The sequence below is a fragment of the Vigna umbellata genome, chromosome 11, assembly GCF_029865625.1.
Source record: "Vigna umbellata cultivar VRB3 chromosome 11, Vumbellata_1.0, whole genome shotgun sequence".
NCBI classification, from domain to species: domain Eukaryota; kingdom Viridiplantae; phylum Streptophyta; class Magnoliopsida; order Fabales; family Fabaceae; genus Vigna; species Vigna umbellata.
Window position 1 is genome coordinate 12474280 of NC_142175.1, and position 15601 is coordinate 12489880.

At 36.5% G+C, this 15601-nt stretch overlaps 1 pseudogene; it reads left to right on the forward strand.

Annotated features, from left to right (window-relative positions):
• The first annotated feature begins 12887 nt into the window (after window positions 1-12887).
• On the forward strand, window positions 12888-13747 carry LOC148190996 (uncharacterized; annotated as a pseudogene).
• Window positions 13748-15601: the final 1854 nt, after the last annotated feature.

Below are 15601 nucleotides of genomic sequence, written 5' to 3' on the forward strand. Positions count from 1 at the left end.
GAACGTGTGATGGCCTTGGTGATGGAATCCTGCCTGATGTGTTTCTCAGTGTCCTCTTTTTGTAGTTTTCACATTTTATTGTGCACGTATTTTAGCTTCTAAGGAGCATGGGTTACTATAAATACCCAGCTCTCCTTTCCTATATTGGGACTTTTGAGATTAGTGAGAATTGAGTTTTCTGAATCAGAAACTATTCTCTCTTGAAAGTCATAGGCTAGAGAGTCCAAAGACTCCCTCTAGCCACCTTCTAAGCACCTCTCTCACTTTCATTTTCCAAATTTCACGGTGCTTCTCTCCTCCACGCTACCTCTCCTTCGCTGCCACCTCATTAGCGCATGCGTCAACTCCTCCATTCCACGTCATTGGCTTTTCCTCTCACGCATAGAAACACCACTTCATTTCGCATTTCACCTCTCGTGCATCAGACACGCACATCCACATTCTCTCTCTCGTTTCTCCATCTTGCAGAATCACATCTCATTCTTCCTCTCGAGGGTTCTTCACAGAAAGCCAATTTTCTTCCTAGAATCTCCTTCTTCCTTCATTTCTTTGATTCGTCTCAGCCATTACAAACCTTTCCACCGAACATCTGCATCCAAACTTAGGGTTCCTTCATCATTGTCACTTTGCCTTTCGATTTCACCGATTATTTTCCCCTTTCTACCGTTTAATCCACTTTCCACCGAACAATCTATCTTTCCCATTGTTCAATCTTGAGTTTGAACCGATTAATCGGTTCATTTTGAGGTTTCCCTCTTTTCTGGGGTTCGTTCATGATTTTAGGGTTTTCTACAATCGATTTCAATTCTCTCAGTTTCCTTCGAGTCAGCTCTCAAATCTAGAGCTTCGTTTCCATTTCTGCTGCGTATTACTCATCGGAGGAAGCCTCAAGGAGTCCAAATCGTGCTCGCACAACTTTTATCGTCATCTTCTCGGGCGCTCGTCCATCAGTTGGCACCAGAGCTTAGGTTTCGTCCGTGCTTCACGCGTCAAAGGTAAGTATCTCTGTTTCGATTCTTGTTTCAGTTTGATTCGCGTCTCTGTCTTTGTTCTAGTTTTGTGTTTTGATTTTGTCTTGATCCTGAGTTTGTTCTTCCATTCCGCTGCTTGATTCATGTTCTGGTTTAACGGTGTGCGTTTAATTTCTTTCATTTTCGCGTTGTTAGTTAATTTCTTTACTATCTTGTGTTTAACTTTTGTTCGTGCATCTTCATTCAGTGAAATTTGTGTTCATGTGTTTAGGTTTCCAAATTATGATAAGGTTGCTTTTTCTGTGTTTGAGTCTTTACCTTGAGTCAGTGTTTTTATCATTTTATTCGGTGAATCCAATTTGTTTGAGTCTTTTAATTTCTAAATCCATTTCTGTTTTGTCTATGTCATGTTACTTTGTTTTAATTGTCAATTAAATCTGAGTTTAACTGATTCAATTGAGTTTTTGCTTTGAGTAAGATCTGTCCATCGTCATAAGCAGTGACATTCAATTGAATGAGCTTGATGCAGACTTCACAGTAGTTTTAATGTCATTTCATTTATCTGAAGCTGTCTTGAGTTTTTTGATGCTAACCATTACATGTAATTGTATTGCAATTTTTGAAAGACTTTGTTTCTGCATCTTTAAATTGTTTAAACCAGTTTTAATTCATGCTCTAAAATTGTTGATGCAAAAGTATTATAAGTTCTAGCTGCCATACATATTTACACTCTTGAGACCACCAAGTTTTGACCATTTTCCTTCACAAGTTGCTACATAATTTTTGTGTGCTAAATTCTGATTTCTGTAATCTTGTATTTGGACTGTAGCAACAGATTTGACCATAAAAAAAATTGAGAACAATCAATAAAAATAGTCATTGAACAATTTTAAAAACCAATTAGGTCAGTGCAGTCTAGTGTGTGTAATTTTTTGAAATACCAAAATCAGAAATTATTGTTAGAAACTGGATTTCTCTTAAACATTTCAGCAGCTTCTTGTTTGGTTTTATTTGCTCTTAAAATCTTTTCTAGAGCTATTGTTAGGTTCAGTTTGAGTGCTCACTTTGATCAAAAGCTTTGTTTCTTGATTGTCATTGTTGAATGTTCAAGTTTTGTCTTAGTGCACGTGTAAACTCTGATCTGCTGTTCTTTAATTGAGCTTTTGTTTGCTTTTGTAATCTGGTCTAGAGTTGTCTTAAGCAATAGATCTGTTGTGCTGTCATTGTTTTGTGGCTGTCATGCTCTGTTCTGCATATCACTTTGCCTTAGCCTAGCCATTCTTGTTTGAGAAGCTGTTACACTCTGGTTTCTGGAATCTGAAAGAAGGTTTGTGTGCTTGGTAGCATCTTAGGTGGTGGTGGTTTGAAAGATTCTCCAACTTTGTACTATCAAGGGAGAATCTCCCTTCCAAACCTTTCATTTTTTAGTGCTTTAAGCTTCCAAAGATAGACCTGATTTTTGTGAGTTTTGTGTGGCTACATCTAAAGCCAAATATCCTTGTTGAGAGCGTGTTCTTACTTAAGTTTTGAATCTGAATTGTGCTCATCAATTAGATTTGTGCAGTTTTTGTTTTGATTGTCATTAATAGGTGGTGTTGTGTAAAGAGTGAATTACAAAAAGCTGCAACAATGAAGAAGTTGAACAAGGAGTCTCATGAAACTTGAACTGAATGGGCTTTGGGAGTGCAGACCAGAACCTTCACTGATACAGTTGTAGAACTTCAACAGAGTTTAGCTTAAGCAACCAGAAGCAGAAACAATTCACGTGGGAGTGTTGAACTAAAGGGAGTTTCTTTCACCTTAAATTGCTTCTGTTTTGGCTAAACTATTCCTGTTATAGCTTGCTATTGCTTAGTATTATTTGAAGGTTAATCTGGTATGATAGTTTTTGGAGACTAGGATTAGCCATTCTGAATTGGAATTGTTTCTACATTGCATTGGATTGGTCAGGTTTTGATTAGTCTGGATGGTTGTTTAATTAGTTTGGTTTCAGCTTAGAATTACATCCCTTTGAATCTGGTATAATGACCATTTGCATGTGTCTAGTGGAATCTGGTTTGATTTTGATGTGTGCAGAGCTGATACTTGAGAGTTTAGCTTGAGCAGAAATTTACTGGGAAAACAGCAACCTAAGCACTTAATGTGGAAGCTTTGAACTAAAGGGAGTTATTTAGTTTAATTACTTCTGACTGTTTAAACTGTTTTGGATTTAAATTGTTCATTGTTGGATTGCATGATCTGCTAAATTGGTGTGAATTATTTGTGCAGAGTTGCTTTCATTGGAATTCAATTTGTGTACGAGTTTAATTGAGCAGCAACAGAATTTCATTAGAAAGTTTGGAAAGCTTGTGCAGCCAAGAGAAAGGGAAGTTCTTACTGCCCTATATCTTTTTGTGCAATCTGCTTAGCTAAGGGTTTTTAAGTGACAGAAACTTTGTGCAATTGATTGTAGGATGAGACTGGCAAGGAGATTCAAGAAAATTGATTCCAGCAACAACAAAGTTGAGCAACAAAGCTGAATGAAGTGGACTAGGACCGTAGCAACCTAGCATAGTTGTTTTCTTTTGTAATTGTTTTTTTCAATTTGTTTGTAATAGGCTTGTGTTAGCCTACTGTTAGCTTTAGCTTGTTTTGTAAAAAGGCCTTTTATAAAGTCCAAGTGCTTTGGAAGGGTCCTTGGTGCTCTTTCAAACTCTTGGCAACTTTACTTGCTTTAATTTTAGCATAACTAGATAGGTGAGTGTGTCTTGTTAGCCAAAGCAACAAGCCTCACCATAGGAGTAGACTTTAATATTGATTTGCTTTGTGTTTCACGTTTAGGGGTGATTTAGGATAAAAGGGATTAAACTCTAAGCCTTATCACATTAGAGTCCGAGAGTCTAGTCTTTTAATTGTGCTTAATTGTTTGTGATTGTTTGTGAGTTGTGTTCTTTGATTTTAAAGTGATTTTTGTTTAAAGGGTAACTAGTAGTAACCTAAGACATTTCTAGCAAGGTAAGACTTGGTACTTAAGCAGTCTTCATGACTCACCTCTCTTACTTGGGACTTGTCTAAGTGTGAATCTTGTATACCTTTCACACAAAGAAAACTTTTAAAAACAAAGATGTCTTCTTGTAGTTCATATAGGTCTTCTAGGTTAGATAATGTTGATGAAATGTTTAAACAAGCTAGGAATCTTCCATCCTTTGGTGAAGACATAGGAGCATTAACATACCTAGCTTGGGAAAAATAAATTGATAAAATAAATCCTTGGTTTTATGGAGAGAGTGAATATTATGATTAGCATATATCTCTCTAAGTTAGAAGAGCATGCAAGTGAGTGGTGGGATGAAAGACAATATCATGTTAGGAAAGGTAGAAAGTCTTTCATACGTAATTGGCATGATTTAAAAGCTTGCATGAGAAGAAAGTTTGTGCCTTCAAGCATTAAAAGAAACCTAGAACTAATTAGGGATTGCATTGATGATGGAAAATTATTTCTTGAGTGTTTAAATGATCATGGGTTTCTTCGTAGAGAATTAGAATTTGGGGAAAGAATTAAAGAGCTCAAGAATAAGAAAAGAGAAAGAGAGATTGAGAGAAAAGAAGAGGAAGAAAGGAAAGAAGAAGAGAAGAAAGAGAGAAAAGAAAACGAGAAAAGAGAAGAGAGAAGAAGAGAGGAATTAAGAAGAGAAGAAGAGAAAAGAAGAGAGGAATTAAGAAGAGAAGAAGAGAGGAATTAAGAAGAGAAGAAGATAAAAGAAAAGAAGAAGAAAGAAAGGAAGAAGAGAGAAAAGAAGAAAAGAGAGAAAGGCAAGAAAGAGAGAAGAAAGAAAAGGAGAAATTGTTGCTGATGACAAATTTTATTCTTTCCAAGACTATGGAACCTAAAAAGGGAAGGTTTCCAAATCTTTATTTCTTTTCCAATCATGTTTTATTCTTCAAATATGGACTTCTCTTTCAAACAAATTGTCATCTCATGTTCTATGCAAACTTTTTCAAAATATGACAATTCAAATCTTGAATTATTCTTATCTTTTAGGAAAGAAATAACTCAAGACAAAAGTGAATTTGGACTTCTAGAATTTCCAAATGTGATAAAACAAAATATTAGAAGTCCTTATTTCCTTGATTTTATAGAAAATTTTTTTCTTGGATTGATATTAATTGAAAATATATTTGATGTTTATTGTAGATTTGTGTTTGATCCAGGAGGAAGAAAAAGTGGATCTAAAAGAATAAGGCCACTCCAAGATGGCCATGCTCCCAAAGATTGTGAGGAGCTTCTTCATAAGGCGATTGCCAGATTTGAGGACAAATCTTTTTTTAAGAGAGAGGGTATGATGGAATCCTGCCTGATGTGTTTCTTAGTGTCCTCTTTTTGTGGTTTTCACATTTTATTGTGCACGTATTTTAGCTTGTGAGGAGCATGGGTTACTATAAATACCCAGCTCTCCTCTCTTGTATTGGGAATTTTGAGATTAATGAGAATTGACTTTTCTGAATCAGAAACTATTTTCTCTTGAAAGTCATAGGCTAGAGAGTCAAAAGACTCCCTCTAGCCACCTTCCAAGCACCTCTATCACTTTCATTTTCCAAATTTCACGGTGCTTCTCTCCTCCACGCTACTTCTCCTTTGCTGCCACCTCGTTAGCGCATGCGTCAACTCCTCCATTCCACGTCATTGGCTTTTCCTCTCACGCACAGAAACGCCACTTCATTTCGCATTTCACCTCTCGCGCATCAGACACGCACATCCACATTCTCTCTCTCGTTTCTCCATCTCGCAGAACCATATCTCATTCTTCCTCTCGAGGGTTCTTCACAGTAAGCCAATTGTCTTCCTAGAATCTCCTTCTTCCTTCATTTCTTTGATTCGTCTCAGCCATTACAAACCTTTCCACCGAACATCTACATCCAAACTTAGGGTTCCTTCATCATTCTCACTTTGCCTTTCGATTTCACCGATTATTTTCCCCTTTCTACTGTTTAATCCACTTTCCACCGAACAATCTATCTTTCCCAATGTTCAATCTTGAGTTTGAACCGATTAATCGGTTCATTTTGAGTTTCCCTCTTTTCTAGGGTTCGTTCATGATTTTAGGGTTTTCTGCAATCGATTTCAATTCTCTCAGTTTCCTTCGAGTCATCTCTCAATCTAGAGCTTCGTTTCCATTTCCGCTGCGTCCGAATCCTCGAGGAGTCCGAATCGTGCTGGCACAACTTCTATCGTCATCTTCTCGGGCGCTCGTCCATCACTGGGAAGCAACCCTAGATGGAATAAACTTGCATAATAAAAGTCATTTCAATTACAGTAGGGTTTAAACATCAAATTATATCAAGAGATTAAAATCTTACCCTTTACCATACGGCTCAATCCATGGTCGATCATGGAGGGACGGTTCAAGACCTTCACCATCACCACTTGAATCTGGATCAGCAGATGGTGTGACAGTCTCAGAAGGCGGTGTACAAGATGAGGAAGGTATAGAAGTAGGGTCAGGGAGAGGAGTGGGGGTAATAACCACAGGGGGAGGAGTGAGGGTTATAATCACAGGAGGAGGAAGAGGGTCTGTTGTAGGGGTAGTAGAAGGGTGTGCTGCAAGGGTAGGAGAAGGGTGTACTGCAGGGGTAGGATAACGGTGTATTGTAGAGGTAGGAGTAGGGTCTACTGCAGGGGTAGGAGGCTGTATTGTAGGGGTAGGAGGAGGCCCCACAGATGATGTACCGGGGGCAGCAATGGTAGGTAGATTAGCAGGCACCCTAAGTACATACTTTGGTGCCTGCCGTTGCCTCTTTTTACGCCTTGCTACCCCCTTTCCTTTATTAGGACGTTCTGAACCTTGTCCTGTCATTACTGCATTTTATGGTTACAAAAGAAGCGAAAAAAAAGAAATGAATAAGGAAGGATCAAGAAATGAAATGAAATTCATTAGTGTATAACAATTGTGTCTTTGGAAAGATAAAAGATGGGTGACGACATACTCAAGGTACGGCTTAACTTCATTGCAATTAATTAAGACATGGACATGAGCAGAATTGAATTCAGCATCAGTTAACCAATGTGTGAATTCTTTCTCTGCGTGACGACCTGATTGTCGGAAAACTGATAATGCACCTTCACGTGGTTCAACTTTCCATTGCATTTCATTTCTGACATGAGTGGGGGAGAACATGAAGTTTTTGAAATAATGTGAACCAAAATACCTTGTCTCTCTGTGCAAGTAAGCTGCACAAATTGAGCCTTCTACTCTAGCTTTATTTTTAACTGAACGTTTGGATTCTCCCATAAACCTTTCAAATGGATACATCCACCTGTATTGCACAGGTCCCCCAAGCCAAGCTTCATATGCAAGATGAATTGGAATATGCTCCATTGAATCAAAGAATGCAGGAGGGAATATTCTTTCTAATTTGCAGAGAATAATTGGGATATTTTCATCCATCTTTTTAAGGGAATTCTCCTTTAGTGTCGTGCAACACAAATCTTTAAAGAAGTTACTAATTTCTATCAGGGGATTTAACACATGCATTGGCAAAGAACTGAACGCAAGAGGGATGAAAGTCTCCATGAATACATGACAATCATGACTCTTCAACCCTTGAATAGTACCGTTCTGAACATTGGCACATCCCTAATCGGCTGTTACCTTGCGCCTTCAACTCTAAGTCTTTTCGTCCACAATACAAAGGTATATCTTTTCTTGCTTTCTCATTATCTTTTTTCTTACCTATAACATTCATAACTGTGTTGAAGACATTGTCAAAGAAATTTTTTTCTCTGTGCATGACATCGAGGTTGTGTCTTAGCAAGTTGTCTTTCCAATAGGGAAGTTCCCAGAATATGCTTCTTTTAGTCCAATTATGTCATTCTTCAAACCCTTTTATCTTATTCTGACCAGATTCAGTAACTTTTGGATAGTCTTTAACTCTTCTCCAAATGTGTGATCCAATCAACTTCGGCAGGGGCAAATCCGTTTCAACTTGCCCTTTGCGAAATGCCTTTTTGTTTCTTCTAAAGGGGTGATCAATGGGCAAGAACCGTCGATGGCAGTCAAACCAACTACTTTTCCGACCATAACTCAATTGGAATGAATTTGTATGTTCCATGCAATGTGGACAAGCTAACTGACCATGCGTGCTCCAACCAGATAACATGTCGTACGCTGGGAAGTCATTAATAGTCCATATCGAGGCTGCCCTCATAAGGAAATTTTGCTTCCTTGAAACATCATACATTCAAACACCATTCCATAACTTCTTTAAATCATCAATCAAAGGCTCCAAATAAACATCAATCAATGATTTGGGATTAGATGGACCTGGTATTATACACGATAAAAACATGTAAGGCTTTGTCATACATCTCAGGTGGTAAATTGTATGGGGTAACTATCATGGGCCAACATGAATATGGTGATGCAAAGGCCTGAATGTACGAGGTAAACCGATCAGAGCATAGACCAAGTCTGACGTTACGCGGTTCACTAGCAAAGGATGAATGTTTACGATTGAAGTGCTTTGAAGCTTCACCATCAGAAGGATGACACAAAAATCCTTCAGTTTTGTTACCATCATGCCATGTCATGTGTTCTGATGTTTGCATTGAAGTAAACATTCTTATTAATCTTGGAATTATAGGCAAGTAGAACATGGACTTTAAGGGAATGGGTTTTTTTTGCCTCTGTCCAGCATGCATCGTATGATATCGAGGTGAACCAAAAAACTTGCATTCAACCAACAATGCATCATGTTTGCCATTGTCATTGTCGTAGAATAACATACATCCATTAACATAACAATCAATCTTCTTGACTTCCAGTCCCAACTTTGAAACACATTTTTTGGCTTGGTAATAATTCTTCGGCATAAATTGTTTGGTGGTGTCAAATCTAACATCAATTTTGTATAAAAGTCCACTACTTGAATGGGCACGTTCCAATTAGATTTGCCAGCCATGAGTCTAATGCACACTGATAATTTAGACTCAGTTGAACCTTCAAATACAGGTAGATTTGCCTATGTCAGTAAATTGTAAAACCTTTGAGTGGTTTCATTTGGAGGCTCTTCATAATGACTATTGTTTCCTTCTTGTTCAGAAGGCGACGAAGAGCATTGTCGACTATCTCTTGCATATCGACAAATTGATCTATCTCAGATGTGTGTACAATAGTATTCGAACCTGATGCAAGCCGCTTTTCAGCTGCAGTGGAGGTCGAAGGAATTTCTTCACCATGAAATGTCCAAACCGTGTAATTAGGCATGAACCCTTTTTGGTATAGGTGAAGTTTGACGACTTCATCTTTCAAAATCCTTGTACATTCGCACTTGATGCATGGACATCGAATCCCTCCATCAACAGCATAATAGTGATATCGTCGGGCCGTCTCCACAAACTCTTCAACTTCGATGACAAAAGTTTCCTTCAAACCTCTCCCTCCACTATAACAACGGTCGTACATCCATCCATGATGGTTGGGAAAATGGGCCATGTTCTGTGACAAGCCAAACAAATAAAAACTTAGCCAAAACAACAACACTCCATGTGACATAAGTAATAAACCTATTACTACTCAAGTCAAACATGGAAGGCAATTTCAACACTATTGTCATAGGCATTCAATAAGGACATCCAAAGAGAAGTCCTCAGTATTTAAATGCCTTTGACATCCTAAGTGGTTGTGTATAAAATTTGGGGGAGTCAATAATCTGACATTACTAAAGTTCTCTTTTATAGAGTACTTTCACATATTTTGTACATTGTAAGTGTTTAAGGTACTATTACCCTTCTCATTCTATTGGGAATCTTTTTAGTACCATAGGAATTTAAATGACTACTTAACTTAATCAAGTTGTAGCCTAATAAATGAACATACAATATACAGGAACATACAATATATACATCAACATACAACATATAGATGAACATTCACTGGTGGTCTAAATGCAGGTTTGATAACAAATTTGTCCAAGGAAATAAAATTCTCATCTACTTTAGTCTATTTATAGGTGTTCAATAGTCAAATTCTGTTTTTCTTTTTATTTTTCAATTGACACTTCAATTTTATCTTTCTTTTATCTTTTAAAAGTGGTGTAGATAGTTAGTTTACTGTTTTCGTGAGTACTTTAATATACTTTGCACTCTTAGTGTATTTTAGGTACTACTTTTAGGTTTCTAAGTTGACAAATTTTGAGTTTTAGGTATTTTATGTAGTGTGAGTGCTTAAATAGCTAGGTTCTACCATTCTTAACTTGTTAGGATAGTTTATTTGTAGTATATTTTCCTAGTTTAGTGCAGTTTGCAAAATTAGCACAATATTTTTGAGGTTTGAGTAGTGATTTTTAGCTATTCCATCTAATTTCTGTTTAACTCCACCTTGTTGCTGTTTTCCAGGTTGGTCTTGTGTAGTTACACATTCTACAGTCACTTTTAACATTGCCTAGTTAATTGAATGTTATAAACTCACTTTTGGTGGTGTGAGGGAGTGATTATTCTGCAGTTTTGGCCATAACAAAGTCAGATTTCGAAGTCTACCATTTGTATGTTGTGTCATAGTTTTAGCAAGTCTAAAGTGATCTTTAAAAGTTGGTAGCAGAGTGATGGACGCATCACAGAGTTCAATTACTGATATAATGGTCTAAGTGCATAATAGTATACTAAACCATCAATTTTCAGTCAAAATTGGGAAGTGGCAAGGTGTTTTTCAGTAACAGTTTGGATGTGAGCCAATTCAAAGTTTGAACAACTTTAAAAACACTAAATCAAGTTGCTGGACTGATTAGTTTAAGAGATGATTATGCGTATATGCATAAAAATGACCATTTCAACAGTCCAAGTGTTAGAAGATGGAGTGATTAATACAGGTTGCTACTACTTGGAACATGTTTAATATCATTAAACAAACTTTAGCTGTGACCTTCGAAGGTAATGTGATGATTAACTTAACTCTACCTTTTTTTTATATCGAATTGTTTCAGTTTTGCTTGTAGTTTTGAGTTCTCATTCATGAAGATGTTTTACTTTAATTTGTAGTTTTGAGTCCAAAGTTTATCATAACAGTCAAGAACCTCTAAGAAATGTAGTACCATTCAATAACAGTTCTTAAAACTGGTATTACCCACTCTCAAATGTAGTACTACCCTTTCTGCTCATGAACTGATCAAAGTCCATTCTGCAACACAAAACTAATTAGTTTAGGTTTGGTTTGGTCTCTTTAAAACTGGCATGACTGGCCTATGGTGTCAGTCTATGGAATTTAACTGCTTTTGCCTTATACTGATTCACTGCCCTTTTGCCATTCTGTGTCTCACCTCTCACCTAACAACAAATAAAGTCATTTCACCTAATAGCTTTGGGGATCAGTGGAAAGGAGTTGATGTTTTTGATTTTCAATTCTTACCATTGGTGGACTCACACAGGACACTAAGCATAATGAAAATCATTAGATTTGAGCTACCATTTTTATGCTTTATGAGAGGAGGTAGCCATGTGGCTAATGGCTTCAATTTAATGATATTAAACATGTTCCAACTACACAAAAGAATCAAACCTTAGCTGGAAAACTAATTCTGCACTACATAAAGTCCCTAGTTTGCTGGTTTCATACTAAAAACCATATATAAAGTGATTTAAACACAAATGAATGTTCAAGCAACTTTGTTTGATGATTTTCATTGTCTTTAAACTCTAAAATGAGTTCAAAACAGCCTACCAACATATCCATCAATACCTTTTTAACACACTAAACACATTGACATTTGAATTTATAAGATATAAAAAGATGCTAATAAAAACATAAATATGAACTTAGATGAGAAATTACAAAAAAATAAATAAAGTACAGTACAAAAGTGTGGGAGTGGATGAAAGAGTAATTTGAGAAAGATGGAGGCCAGAATTAGATAACATAGATTGATGCAAGCAAAGTCCAAAAAAAAAACGTATAGTTTCGATTTTTACACTCAAAACATTTTCCTTTTCATTAAATTCACCTTGGATACCGATATCAACTTTTAAAAATGTCATAAAGTGTTGAACAAACCATTCTTAATGCATTCAAGGTGTAGGTCAAACTTTTGCTCTTTTGTATCTTCATAGTTGTTTGCATAGGTACCAATAATACATACATACCTCTCTCTTTTTTACCTTAGGATGCTACCAACCATTATATCTAATATCTTATATTACCAAATCAGACCCACGCCTTCTTCAACAGTTAATCATAGGTAGTCTATATTATAAATTTTTGTTATTGCTAGTTTAAGTTACAAATTTAAAAATTTATAAATCTCTTGAATAGGGTTTTTATTTTTCATTTAGTAAGTGTCATTTCTCAAATTAATCAAACAGTAAAAAGCAATATAGACATCTACCTACAACCAGAAGTTTCATATAAGGGTAGGGACCTATATAAGTTTTCATCATTGCTATATTGCTTTAGCCTTTGACCTAATTTTGTAAAATTAAAACTTAAAACCTTTCTGTTAGTTATAAAATCAATTCATTAAACGTATATTTACATTAATCTAAACCACAAATTTTGCATTACACCATGAGTATGGTGATAAAACAATACGTTTATTCATATTGCATGCTTAATCAAAGTAGAATTTAACAATATCAGTTACTTGATTGGTGTTAATGTATTTTCATATACAGGATGTGTTATTGGTTGAAACTCGCAACAAATAATAAAATAGGTCTTGATGTGTGAAATTGTGCCATTTGGAGAGATTAACGTTAATCTCTCCATCTCTTTCTACCTATTTGTTGTTCCCACCAACTGATCTACTTCAAAATAATCTACTTCGTAATGCATGCTCTTTATTTCAAATGACTCCATTCGTTGTTAGTTACTTATTACTGACATTGAAAACAAACATCATCTTTCTCTATATCTAACACCTTTCTTCCTCTACACTTTAGATCACAGCATAATGGGACAAGAATCACATCACAAAACCCAGTTAGTGTTGGAGATTTCTCCATTTCCACACGTTCACTTGGTTGTATTCATACACTTCTCTCAAACCCTGCTAAGCCACCTTTCATAGATTGGTATTGCATTCTTGGAGTGAGTATTTCATACATATTATACTACCACTTTTCTCTCTTCTTTTATATGATCATGCTAATTAATCTCTCCATATTGGGTTCTCATAGGTGGAAGAAAATGCAAGGTTGCTCACCATCCGCCAGCAATACCATAAACTTGGTAGGCTTAACTCCTTTTTTTCTTCTTTTTTTCATGGTTTCTTTCTCCTGTATAACAAGAACTGATGCTTTTGATTCAGCCCTACAACTTCATCCGGACAAGAACAAACATCCAAAGGCTGAAATTGCTTTCAAACTTATATCTGAGGTGAGTTTCTGATACACAGTGTTCTTGAGTAAAGAAGTTAATTAAACGCTGATTGGATAATTTCTGTAGGCATATATGTGTCTGTCTGATGCTGAAAAAAAGGAAAGGTTTTGACTCAAAAAGATCTAAAAATTTCTGCTTTGAGAGCAATAAAATTCCATATACATCTAAAAAAGTCCTTGTTCCTGGAAATTCCAATGGGTCGACACGATGTTACAAAGTTCAGAGAAATATTAAAGAGATGGAGAAATGTTGAAGGAGGAGGCTAAGGTTATAGAGAAGTGTCTCCGAGCAAATTTGATGTCAAAGAAAGAGTCTCCACTGTACAATCCTGCATATTACAGACATGGAAGCAGATTTCTGCATAAAGTTGAGAGAGAAGTTCCTGTTTTCAATCCATTGAAATACTTGTACCAAGGATATCCTCATCTCTGAGATCATGTTCATCACAATTGGGAGACATGTTGGTACTTTGATATACAAAATCTTGTGCAGAATCACAAGGGAGAAGCTAAGCATGTGTACGTTGATTGGAAGCAAATCAAGGGGAAGTTAGAGGTTGAAAGGTTCATAGTTGAAGTTTTGCGTACTTAGAGCACACACTTGCAGGCATTAGAAGCAAACACAACAGTTACAACAATTCGCACTGTTGCTCAATCTTCACCACCTCATTTGCTTTTATTTTCCCTAAACTACGGTTAAGGTTATTTAAACCTTCTCACTGCCATGCCAATTCCTTGCCCCTCATTCCAATTAAAAACTAATCTTTCTCAATCAAACAACATCATACACTACTGCCACAACAACATCAAACAGATTCAAGAACATTGTAACTCATAATGAATTTTTAAATGTACAACTTACCTCAACCGAGATAGCCCTTGACGATGGCAACCTTTGTACACCACGACAACGACGCAACCACACAACAACCACTCCAGCCAAGTCCCTCAACCAAGTTCCTTCAATCATATACTAACAAGTGAATGAAAAGTAGATGAAGGCAGCAACACTCTAGGCTTCAGCAATATGAACATGACAGTGTGAATGAAATTCTATGGAACTTACCTCTACCAAGATACCGCTTCACGAGCACGACAGCAACAGAAGCCCACAACGGCCCCTCCAACAAAGTCCCTCAACCTCCACACCACCAACCCTCAACGAAGCAACCAACCCACGACGAACCCTAGCCCAAGACTCCCAAAACCACCACGCACCGTGAACGAAGAGCGATCAACGCACCACTCACCACCGTGACGGACCACCACCGGTGACTAACCGAGAAACTGACGGAGGGTGAAGAAAGAGAGGGAAGTGTGTGAAGAAAGGGATGAGATGGACGAAAGCGACGAAGCTGAAGAAAATCAAATTGGGGAACGAAAAACCCAATTTGGGACTTAAATTAGTCAGGACGTTACCGACGCTTACAAGCCTTCGGTAATCATCTCAATACCGAGGGCTTCAAAGCTTTCGGTAAAATGTCGTCTGTAAATCGCGCTTTTCCAGTAGTGAGTATATCAAGATGAGTTCGCCCCCAACCATACCACTGCACCTTCCACTATTAGAACCATACCACAACACCTTCCCAACCACTTCAAGTATATGTAGGATAATGTAATATTTGGCTTGAATATATAGTTTTATGTATAAATAATGTATTAAATATTATTACACAATTTAATGTATGAAATGAATTTTATTTTGTTTGTTTAATTGAATATGTTGATTAATAGAGTATATTGATTATAAATTGATTGGATGAGATCATAATACAGGAAAATTGATTAAAGGTTAAAAAAAATGATTTTTCGGCGGTTTTGGAGAACCCTAATAATTACCGGCGGTTTTGTGAAAACTCTTGCAAGTATCGGCGGTTTTTGAAACCCCTAGTAATTATCGACGATTTTTATGAAAGCCCCTCTGTTAGTACCGGTAGTTTTGAAAACCCCCCAAAATCGCTTCAAAAATCGTCGGTAACTATGATGTTGTTTTTCCCAATGATTTTTGTAATCACGGGAAACGTATTTAAGGGGGTTAAAACCCTCAGTAACTTAAAAAAACACTGGTAAAATTGGATATTTTTGTAGTGTAAAGGTTATTTTGGTGTCAAAATATTATTGTTTAACATTTATATATTTTTTTCACTTTTGATTGACATGTCTTATCATATAAATTAAAAATATAAAAAGCATAAAAAAAGTGAATTTAATTAAATATTTATACTTTTTAACCGTGGATATTTATTAAAGATATTTCATTACAAATTTTATCCGTAAATTCTAGAAA